We start from the raw sequence: 11,033 nt of genomic DNA on the forward strand, positions 1-11,033 counted from the left end.
TTTCTCTTTGGTTGTTGAGTTTGTTGGGGAAAGACAAGACCCAGCAACAACTTAAACAATGGAAAATTGTTAGAAGACAGAATAGGAACTTTGGAAAAGTCACAAGAAATCTCCAACTGCCTGAGGAGGCTAGGAAAGGAAGGCATCAGGGAAGCTTATGTACAGCATTACAGATTAATAGGGATTTTGTAGAGAAGTGGCTTGGACATAGGGCAGTTAGGTGAAGAAGGAGTTTTAGACAGCTATAAAAGTGTGTATACAGAGACCATGAAAAAAATGCAGCCTTTACCAGCAATACAAATTTGATTTTTTTTACTACTTGAGTATGAAATGCATGGAAATAGGTAGGATATGTGATAATAAAGGAGGACTGAGAGATATACCGGGACACAAGAAAAGTGGACAGACTCCAAGTGAAGGAGTTTGAATTCTATGTAGTATACTCTAAGTAAAAGGGAGTCTCTAAGTATTTTGAACAAAAGAATACCATGACATTTTTTCATGATTTTTAAATTCATATTTCTTAAAAGTTTTATTTTCAAATAAATGATATAATCAATTAAACAGTAAACCAAGGTGTAAAAACACACCTTTAAGGACAAAATATGCAGCAGAAATGAAGAGCAGAATATAGTCTCAGACTCTCCATTGTCATTTGACTTTTATAGCAAAAGGTTTCTTAATTCAATGGGCAATTCAGTATTTGGAACACCAGACGTGCACTCTTCCAGCCAAAAAGACAATGACATTTTGACAATTTGGTTTTTAACTCCTTAACTGAAAGCTTTTCTCCTTTTATATTAAAATGGTATTTCCAGATTTTATCATTTAAGGCAAGAGTTGTCCAACTATGGCCCTAGGCTAAACCCAGCTAATCACCTGCTTTTTGTAAATAAAGTTCAACTGAAACACAGCCAAGAAACCACGTTTATGTACCATCAACGATGCTTCCGCACAAAAACAGTAGAGTTGAGCAGATGCTACAGAGACCATGTGGCCTGCAAAATCTAAAATATTTACTATCTGGCCTTTTACAGAAGAAGTCTGCTACCTCTGAAAACATGTCAGAATTACTTGATATCAACTAGAGAATTTTCTAAATATACACTGGCTAATAAATCATCCCAATCCTGCCTTTGCAACCTCAATCCCACACTTCCAATCTAAATATTCTGAAAACAAAGAGATTAATGTTATGTCCGATTCTTTGCGACCCAGTGGACTTAGCCTACCAGGCTCTTCCCTCCATGGGACTCTCCAGGCAAGAGTACTGGAGTGGGTTGCCATTTCCTTCTCCAAATGTTAAGTCAGTCAAGTTAAAACCTTAAAACACTAAAGTACCTTATAAGTCACCTAACTAAAGTTCAGTAGCAATTTTCAGTGTTAGGAGCTCACCTATCTGATACAGAAGTTTTTGTGAAGCACTTCTAAAGTTATTCCTAAAGGTTGTTATTCGTACACTTCTTTATTCCAACAGTCTGCCTTCTACCTCTTCACATATTGACAAAGACTTAAAATTTTCCCTAGTTCTTTTTTTTTTAATTTTAAAATCTTTAATTCTTACATGTGTTCCCAAACATGAACCCCCCTCCCACCTCCCTCCCCATAACATCTCTGTGGGTCATCCCCATGCACCAGCCCCAAGCATGCTGTATCAAAAATATGGAACGCTTCACGAATTTGCGTGTCATCCTTGAGCAGCGGCCATGCTAATCTTCTCTGTATCGTTCCAATTTTAGTATATGTGCTGCCGAAGTGAGCACTCCCTAGTTCTTTTAACCCAATTCCTTTAACCATAATTCAAGTGAGATAGCTTGCTGTCTTCTTTGCCATCACTGGATGTATTTTTTTGTTGATAATATTCACCTTGAAATGCAGCAACTAACATCTAGTACAATACTCTACAGTCAATATCATTAAGGCAGAGTACAGATAACTGTTAGTTAACTGTGGATTATAAGTCTATATACACTGGCTAAGATAGCAGAGACTTTCTAACTTAAAATATATAGAGAGCATATCTTATATATTTAAAATTTTAATTTCAGAAGTATGTTTAAAAATTATCTGCTTCTAAAATATCAATGTTACATCTGCTTCAGAAAATCACTAAAAATAAGGAAGCTATTTTGTTGGTAGAGTCATTACGGAGAACAGTATAGAGGTTCCTTAAGAAACTAAAAAGAATGCATTTGAATCAGTTCTGATGAGATGGATGAAACTGGAGCTGATTATACAGAGTGAAGTAAGCCAGAAAGAAAAACATTAATACAGTATACTAACACACATATATGGAATCTAGAAAGATGGCAATGACGACCCTGTATGCAAGACAGGAAAAAAGACACAGCTGTGTATAACGGACTTTTGGACTCAGAGGGAGAGGGAGAGGGTGGGATGATTTTGGAGAATGGCATTCTATCATGTATACTACCATGTAAGAATTGAATCGCCAGTCCATGTCTGACGCAGGATACAGCATGCTTGGGGTTGGTGCATGGGGATGACCCAGAGAGATGTTATGGGGAGGGAGGTGGGAGGGGGGTTCATGTTTGGGAACACATGTAAGAATTAAAGATTTTAAAATTAAAAAATAAATAAATAAATAAAAATAAAGAAAGAAAGAAAGAAACTAAAGACAGAGCTACCATATGACCCTGCAATCCTACTCCTGGGCATGTATCTGGAGAAAAGCATGATATAAAAGGATACATGCATCCCAACGTTCATTGCAGCACTGTTAACAACAGCCAATAGCCAAGGCATGGAAGCCACCTGAATATCCATCGATAGAGAAATGGATAAAGAAGAAGTGGTACATATAAACAATGGAATATCACTCAGACATTAAAAAGAATGACATAATGCCATTCGCAGCAAGATGGACGGACCGAGAGAGTGTCATACTGAGTGAAGTTAAGTCAGAGAAGGAGAGATACTGTGTGACATCCCTTATATGTGGAATTGAAAAAGAAATGATACAAATCAACTTACAAAACTGAAAGAGACAGACTTCAAGAACAAAATTCTGCTTCTCAGTGGGAAGAGATAGTTAGGGACTTTGGGATGGACATGTACACACTGCTATATTTAAAATGGATAACCAACAAGGATCCACTGTATAGCATATGGAACTCTATTCAATGTTATGTGGTCAGCCTGGATAGGAGAAGGGTTTGGGGGAGAATGGATACATGTAGATGTTGGCTGAGTCCCTCTGCTGTTCACCTGAAACTATCACAACATTGTTAATTGCCTATACCCCAAGACAAAAAAAAAGTTAAAAAAAAAAAAAAAGAAAGCTATCTTGAAGTATACACTTGCAAATTTAGGGGATATCTATACTGACTCTGCTGCTACTGCTGCTGCTGCTGCTGCTAAGTTGCTTCAGTCGTGTCCGACTCTGTGAGACTCCATAGACAGCAGCGCACCAGGCTCTGCCGTCCCTGAGATTCTCCAGGCAAGAACACTGGAGTGGGTTGCCATTTCCTCCTCCAGTGCATGAAGGTGAAAAGTGAAAGTGAAGTCGCTCAGTCGTGTCTGACTCTACTGTAGCTTAATCACGTTATGTGTGTTCGGTCGCTCAGTTGTGTCTGATTCTTTGTAACCCCCTGGATTGTGGCCTGCCAGGCTCCTCTGTCCATGGGATTTCCCAAGCAACAATACTGGAGTGGGTTGCCATTTCCTTCTTCAGGGGATCTTTCCGACCCAGGGATTGAACTCACATCTCCTGTGGCTCTGGCAAATAGGCAGGTGGATTCTTTACCACTGAGCCACCTGAGAAGCCCAGACGGCCACAATTTGCTACAATAGGCACCCTGTATTTTATAGATATATATACATGTCCCACAAATACAGAAGCTGCATAAATGCTGAATGACCAAAGGTTTTACATTTTTTATAACTGATAGATTTAACATGTTATCTGATTTAACTAATACATAAACAAATGTGTATCTACTTAGACATATACTGACAAGATATTTTCCACTCCATTCTCAGATAAGTCAATAGAGAAACATTAGTTTTGTGGCTAACTCAGTTGCCAAAGTTGCATCTCAGCTGCATCTATTTGCTCATAAACTGGAAATTTTATGCTCTTCTGTTTTAAAAATATTACAAATCAATCTTTAATTTATTTAGAACATGAGAACAAAAATTTGCCTCTACACTTGCTACAGAAACAACATGACCAAAATCTCAATAATTCCATGGTCTGATTACTCTCTTTAATATTTACTTCCAGAGTTAATTACTTCCTTTCTTAATGTTAGTCAGCTTCTTACATTTATTTCTGTAATTGTACCTTAATATGTTATTATTAAAATTATCTACATCCATGTTAGACTTCCTGATAGAACGTGAACTTTTCCAGGATAGGGTTTTTATTTGGGTCACTATAATCTTAGAGCATAAATGAGTAAGTAGGAAAACTAATATGTTGAAATTATCCCAGGGAAAATGTAACAAAGGCCTAAACAAAAAAGTGGTAGCAATTAGTAAAAAGCAAAAAAGAGATAGATGAAGATAACTTGTAAAGGAAAATCAAAAGCACTGAGAGACCATTTGGATTTGAGGGATAAGAAGAGTAATTTTAAACATTTCACTGCAGAGGTTATGCAGGCATGAGAAGCAAGCGTTTTTAGTACAATTATTCTGAGTCCCAGTTAGGGCCTCTAAAATTCTCTTCCTCTAAGAGTCACTGAACTGTTGTTGAAGTGAGTCCAAAGGCACAGCTGTAATATACGCTAGCTCGGAAGGATGCATATAATCCATTTCTTTCAAAGTGCTATCCTTCACTGACCTTTATATGCAGATCATGAGAAAACAGATCTAACATTCTTTTAGTGATTAAGAGAATATCAGGTTGGAAAATCAAGTTCTCATGACCAGGATATAGAAAATTTAAATTCCTTTAGAAGAGAATGCAATTCATTTTCACTATTAAATGTGTAGTGCTATAAAAAAGGTGTTATAACACTACATTTCAGAGATTTAATGCATTATATAAGATGTGCTTAGTTGCTCAGTCGTGTCCGACTCTGTGACCCCATGGACTGCAGCCTGCCAGGCTCCTCTGTCCATCGGGATTTTCCAGGCCAGAATACTGGAGTGGGTTGCCATGCCCTTCTCCAGGGTATCTTCCCAACCCAGGGATTGAACCCAGGTCTCCTACATTGCAGGCGGATTTTTAACCGTCTGGGCTACCAGGGAATTCTTCAGGCCAGAATACTGGAGTGGGTATCTGTTTCCTTCTCCAGGGGATCTTTCCAACCCAGGGGAAGATCCTAGGTCTTCCTGGGATCAAACCTAGGTCTCCCACAGCTACAGGCGAATTCCTTACCAATTGAGCCACCAGGGAAGTCCATTATATAAGATAAGCATTCCCTAACGTGAGGTCCACAAACAGGTTTAGGAAGGGTTTTGCGCATAGATTTTTAAAATAATGACAACATCTAGGTCAAGAATATCTCTAGTGATATAGACTTTTGGTTATCAATAAAAATGAACAAGAACTTTAAAGTGGTTAAAAGAATCCAGTGTGAGAGGCAGAATCAAATGTGCTAAACATAAAAGGCATTAATAAGGTGAAATATAGATTAATAAATCTTGAAATCTGAGAATTTGATCTTAGATTATTGAATTATGAATTTTCAAATTTTATACAGATAAATGAAGAAAACATAACAAATCTCAAAATATAGTACTAATTTCCCCAATCTGAACTTACAAAAATTCAAATTTTAGTGTGACAGGATAAATTAAAATTGCTTAAAATTTAAGCTCAAAAGTAACTAAATACTAACAGAGGTGAAAATCAGAAGGACAAGATTATGAAGTAAACATAGTTAAACAATGTGGAAAATACAATAAGAGATATTTCATAGTAACACACAGTTTAATAATGATTCCATAGTGATGTAGCTTTCCAGGAAATATTTTTTTTATCTTTGTGATAAAAGTCAAAACAGATTATCATAGCTTCACATAAAACAAGCAGCAGGCAGTCAGAAGTAAACTGCAAATCAGGTAACTCTATAAATCCCACTTACTTTTCAGATGAAGATAGCTGTATTTGGTTAAATTACTATTTTGAAATATAGAACTAAAAGAATGACTAATACTTCAAATAAAAAAATACATTAATAGTTTGCCTTGTTTTTCTAGTTGTAGAAAATAGTAAATTCTAATTCTTTGATTCCTCTTTATTAACCAGGCTACCTTGTGACTAACAGCAAGCACTGGTAAGACAGGTGGACAGCATTAGGAGTACCTCCTTCTTGCCCAAAAGGAAGAGCAAAGCTAACCATTCCATAAAGAGAATCTAACCGTGACTGCAGCCTTAACATCTTAACACCTGTAGCAAATGAGTAACGAAGGGACCAGAAACATTTTAGAAACCTCTACATTTTTTCAGTGATGCTATTATTCAGTATTTAGTAGCAAAGAGAACATATATGAAACCAGTCTTGTTCTAACAGCAGAGCAGAAATGGTCTAAATTGAAGGTTTTCCTTTGGTTCAGGTCACTACTCCATCACCCTCAGCATTACTGACCTTATGGAGAACTCTGCAATTACTAAGACTTCCTCAGGAAATTTCGGGCAGTTCCTTATTAGCACCAAGTGAAAAAAAAAAAAAAAAAGTTACTACCTCATAGTGATGTTGTAATAATTAAATAAGATAACACATGTTAAAAAATCCTTAGCATAGTGCTTGGAACATAAAAATTCAGTAAAGTTTCCCTCTCTCTTATCTGTAAGATCAATGCTATCAATGCCTTTCTGTCCAGAAAGGGACAGAACTTTATTGTTTCAGGTCCAGTGTAAGAAGATGATAGATATTTTAAAAAATATTTTTTGATGCAGAATAATTTTATTGATATATTTGGTATCTGAACAGATATCTCTGTCCTCATCTTTATATTTGTCTCTGTTCTTATTCAAATATGAAATCCCTGAAGGATGAAGCCTATATCTGTTTAACTCTCACAAGAGCATAAGCATCAAATGGTCATCTGACATATTCCAACAATGACAAAACACAAGAGATTATTCTAAAAAAGTAGATGGAAATAGAGAAAACTGTTATTTTAGAATTATACATTATTTGTAAAATCTATTTCTTTAAGTTTATACATGAAATTTTATTGGTTTTCTTATTTAAAGAAAAGGGAAAAATTGCAATGAGTAATAGAAATAAAAATACAACTTATAATAACAAGTATTTTTGGCTTTTTGGACTGAAAAAATAATGACCAGTGAGGAAAAGCAAGTAGTAAAGAGGAATGAAATAGACTACACTATCAAATTTCTCTTCATGCTAAAATAAATGCCTTTTAATCATATCTGAATTGACTGGAAATAAGCAGGGATGATGGTGATCTTTTGGGTTAAAAACCAACAATACAGCTCATGTACATTCATTAAGATACTATTTAGTTCACAGAAGCAATACTTAAAGGCTGTATTATTTGGTATAATAGGTGATTTTTTTAATGAGAAAAAAAAGATACTTTCCATGAAAAATGGTGAAAAAGTAGTATCTTTTATATAAAGAGAGAAACAGCTCTATGATATTTAAGTTTGACAGCTATATCTCCATTTAAGGGTTTAGAGTATACTCCAACACAACAGTGAAAATAGAAGCCTAATCATGCACGAATGCCTCCATGAAAATTCAACCAATATGAGATCAGTGAAGAGACCAGCCGAGTAAGGAAGCATCACCCACTATAAGAAAATGCAAAATATGGAGGGGGTCTAGAAATGTTACTCCTATTTTCTACTAAGCAAAAATTTTAGCCCATGAAAGATGAAGAGAAAAGGTCCTAAAAGTTTAATTTTTTACACCAAGTCAAAGTTTATAACCAAACTTTCTACTGATGATTACCAAAAAATGGGGCTCACAGTACTTTCTAATTTCCCTTTTCAGACGAGATCGGACATAGTCAGGGTGGTACGGCCACAGACTCTAATTTCCCTTTTCAAATGAGACTCGTGTCCCATATATTTAAGGAAGACAATCTATTTACTACTTGGCATTATTTGGATGATGCTAACCACACACCATTCCCTTCTTGATTGATGGGTTCACTTTCCAAAGTATAAAAGGGCTCTACTCTCCCATTTTGCTCTCAAAAGCCTGGGTGCTTTACCAAAAATAACTTCATTCTTTATCATTCTAATGAAGTTAACACCTATCCAGGACTCTGATATAGTCTTTTGAAGAGACAAGAGTACATCATACAGGGCCCATCCAGAGAAATTCATTAAAGAGTTTAAGAATGTCCTGAGTAAACATCTTAATCAAATTAAAACATCTAGTAAAAGGTAACACTAGCAATGTGTCTTCTAGTGTTGACTTGATTCTTTTTAAAGACCTGTAATAAGCTGAAGGCAAGATGTTTCCATAAGTCATCAGGAATGAGAACTTCTCTTCCTGAAGTTTATCAACTGGTCTTTCCTCTTTCATTTTTGTTTCTCTCTGGTTTAGCATAATGCCTTCACAAGACTTTCCACAGCTTTAAATACCTCAACAGTCTTTCAAGTTCTCCCTCTACTACGGGTGAGGATGGATGAACTTCTGGAAAATATCTGCTTCACACTGTTCCTCTTTGTCTTTTCTTCTCTTTATCAAGAATGAACAGCAGGCAGATTCTTTATTGTCTGAGCCACCAGGGAAGCTCTTTGTGTCCACAGAGAAAGAGAGAGAGAGAGAGAGAGAGAAACCTAAATCCCCAAATAGTAAATTTTCACTCTAGTTTGATCCAATAAAGTTGAAGCTAGCAATTTTGACTGGGGATACTAGCAGACAATATATTCACTTAAATGCTTCCAGATATAGCTCATTGAAAATCTCTGCACAGCATTACTTTCATTTTTGGTGAACTCAAAATTTATTCAAATTTTAAAGATTTATACTATCTGTCACAAGCCCAAACTTATCTAGAAGACAGAATAAGTGGCCAATCATAAAGCTTCAACATGGTCTACAGTTTCCAACGGATTTCTCTATCTCCTGAGTTTTATGCAGTGTCATAAAACTTCAGCTATGGTATCTGTGTCTATTATCATATACTACCACGCACAAATGACAAACAAAGCATATATTTATATATCATTGCTATAACTGGCTGTTGTAGGGACTATTTTCAAAATCAAATGACAAGGCCTAGCATGCACTGCAACGATCATGGTGGTGATTCTGCTAGTACTCACAGGCTAAGGAGAAAGTACAAATGGACTCTGCCAATTTCCTTTATAGCAGGAAAAGGGCCTGCTGCTAGGTGAATCAAATAAAAACATGAACGTAAAACTGCGGAGTACTTCTTGCATATGTGTATCAATCTTACACAGGGACCAGGACTGGTCTTCTGCTGTCATTCTAATTTTAGCATATATTCTGTGGAAATAGGTATAATTTAATAAACTTTTACTAAAAATACTAGGAAGACTTTACCTTTAGTTTCATTCATCTCAAGGCATACTCCCCAATGTTTGTACTACAAAATTAAGCATCAGCACAATACAGTGCCATGAAAACCTATTTTAGTTTTTAATTTAGATTTGATTTAGATTACACTGGGAAAATCTGACTGAAGATGTACTGCACAATCTTGGTTGTCATATCAATACACAGGTCCCTGCCATTTTTGTCTAGCTATTTATCTATGCTAGCTATTATCCTTTCGTCCCAATATCACAATCCCACCCTCTGTCCTTGAACTGATTACCTTTCTTGGAGGCCACTACTACAATCTCTTTAAGCATTCTTATTTTTATACCATACTTGTTGATATATTACTGGCATTCTTACAAATAGATACAGAGCATAGAATGCAAAGGGCACTGGCTTTTATTTCATTAAATTTCACTTAAGATGATCATATAATGTTTATTTTTAATCTGCTTATTCCACATACCAAATTTACTGGCCAAAACAAAAAGTCCCTCATTTTACCAAACTTAATCAAATAAATCCAGAGAGAGCTACTTGCAAATATCTTCCATTTTCTTCAAACTAAACTCTAAAAAAAGGTAAGATAGGTATTATTTGTTTAGTGAATACTACCCAAGTCTATCTACAGATAACAATACAGTTCAAGAGGAATGCTACAACACTGGATGGAAGACATGAAATAGAGTAGAAACTTGATTTTAAAAGTGTCCTTTTTCAGTGATAAAGACCAAACAATAATACTATACTCTGTAGTAACTGGTCCATTTTCTGGCAGTAACAGAATACTTTAGTATTACACTAGCAATGCAGAGAAACTCCCCTGCAAGCAATTATTAACCAAGTTAGTAGTGATTTATGAGACTTCAGTATTTGCTCTCTAGTATAAAGGCTACTTCACTAAAGCAAGATTTGGAGTAATTCAGGAGAGCTGTCTGGCAAGCAAAGGAATACAGATCTTTCAGTGTGCAATCAGAGAGAAGGCAGCTTAATTTCAGCACAAGCATCCCCTAGTAGAGATGTAAAGACAAGGAGTCCTATGAGTGACAGCAGCAACAATGTGGAGTCATGTAAGCACAGACTTGTTTTTTAAAAACTCGATTTTTCAGCCAACACAATATAGGTAAGATATCTCAGAATCTATTTAACGATGGATTAAATAGATGCGTTTCACATTGCTCTTTCAAACATTTACTATTCATTTATACTTGATACAGTACAATGCACCAAGCAGTTGGGAAATCATACTTACTATATACTTTAAAATGAGAGCAATGAGAATGACAAACTGAAGTGGGTGTGACTGTGTATAAACAGCAACATACGGGATCAGTAAGTAGAATATTTCCATTTTATTCATTGCTGCTTAGTATGTCACCAGTCAACTGCCTAACACATAAAGTTAAACAATAAATTACCATATAAGTCAATAAGTTAAAGCACTTTTTAAATCTGTATCAACTGACAAAACCTTCAAAACTGACTATTTAACATAAGTCATTAGATTATTATCGAACAACTGCTTCCCACATTATGATTCATTAGTTAATTTTGCTGAAGTTAAAATAAATGCAC

General features: G+C 35.7%; 1 non-coding gene across 1 annotated transcript; it reads right to left on the reverse strand.

The window, feature by feature from the left end:
* Window positions 1–1,656: 1,656 nt before the first annotated feature.
* On the reverse strand, window positions 1,657–1,763 carry LOC138093281 (U6 spliceosomal RNA). The gene has a single exon (XR_011146033.1). It is a non-coding gene; the product is annotated as a U6 spliceosomal RNA (small nuclear RNA).
* Between the last annotated feature and the right edge of the window lie 9,270 nt (window positions 1,764–11,033).

This window comes from Capricornis sumatraensis, chromosome 1 (genome assembly GCF_032405125.1).
Source record: "Capricornis sumatraensis isolate serow.1 chromosome 1, serow.2, whole genome shotgun sequence".
Taxonomy (NCBI): Eukaryota; Metazoa; Chordata; class Mammalia; order Artiodactyla; family Bovidae; genus Capricornis; species Capricornis sumatraensis.